Here is a 1,239-nt window from a genome sequence, read left to right on the forward strand (position 1 = left end):
TCTTTCTTTCTTTTTAATATGAGAAGCAGAACTTTGGGCTGCAAAGAGGTTATCTGGTGGGCTTTTTAGTTATTCAAATATGGGCTTGAGCAGTCAGTTTTGAATGGGTTTTCCATCCCAGGCGCCCCTCCCTGAAGCCCAGATAAACAAAACTGGTCTCCAGGAAGAAGGTAGATTATTTGCATTAGAAAGCCAGGACCTCCTGCGAGGAGGAGAAATAAGTCCCTAGATAAAGCTTTTCTCCTTGGTCTGTAGTTAAGGGAGCTCATTGATTAACTTGGCACACTCTGCCCCCTCTACCCCTCTGGGGAAAAAGGGACCAAAGGGTCTGAGGTGGAGGAAGCAGCCGTGAATCTCAAAGCTGAACTTCCTTGAGGAAGATGGCCGTGGGTGGGTTGGTGACTCAGGTTCTGACAGAGTTCCAAGGTTTTTCTGGAAACTGCGCTGCTTTGAATAGAAGCATTAGCACGGTGTGCTCAGGCTGTGCGAGGTCGTTTGTGACTGACACCTGTGTGCAGTTCAACTGGGATGGATACAAGGGGGTGCAAGGAGCACCGGCCTCAGCTGGACTGAGAACCACTGGAGGCAGAGGGCCACCGAGAGAAACGACCAGGCTTCAGACCTGGCGAGTGGGTGGTGGCCGAGGACTGGGACAGCTTGCAGGCTGGGTTTGTGGACAGCTTCTTTCTACTTACATAGCAAATCTATTCTTTCGTTTTATAAATATTTATTGAGTTCCTATTCTAGACTGCGGGGGATCAAACAACTAACAAATGACAAAAACGAAAAAAAAAGTCTTTGTGGAGGAAGACAGAAAATGTACATGAGCCAGCTAACATAGCTGGTCCTTGGGAGAGACAGAAAGAACTTGAGCTCTGCTGGGCCTGGTGCACCTGTGGTGGAAGCTACTGGGGTTGCTGAGAAAGGGGGTTCGCAAGTTCAAGGCCCAAGAGACCACGTCACAGCATAAAAACAAGAAGAGGGACTAGGATATTGCTCTTGGCAGAACAGTGCTTTGTGCTAGGTTCAGCTCCAGACTGTGGATTGAAAGGGTGAGGGGGTACTTGGAGGGGCACCCGAGGAAGAAATGGCTAGAAGGACAGGAGTCAGGAGACACAAAGTAGACAAGGTTTCAGGGGCTTCTGTCCTATGGAGGTTTAAGGACAGGAGTCAGGAGACACAAAGTAGACAAGGTTTCAGGGGCTTCCGTCCTATGGAGGTTTAAGGACAGGAGTCAGG

The sequence above is a fragment of the Microtus ochrogaster genome (assembly GCF_000317375.1).
Source record: "Microtus ochrogaster isolate Prairie Vole_2 chromosome 14 unlocalized genomic scaffold, MicOch1.0 chr14_random_1, whole genome shotgun sequence".
NCBI lineage: Eukaryota > Metazoa > Chordata > Mammalia > Rodentia > Cricetidae > Microtus > Microtus ochrogaster.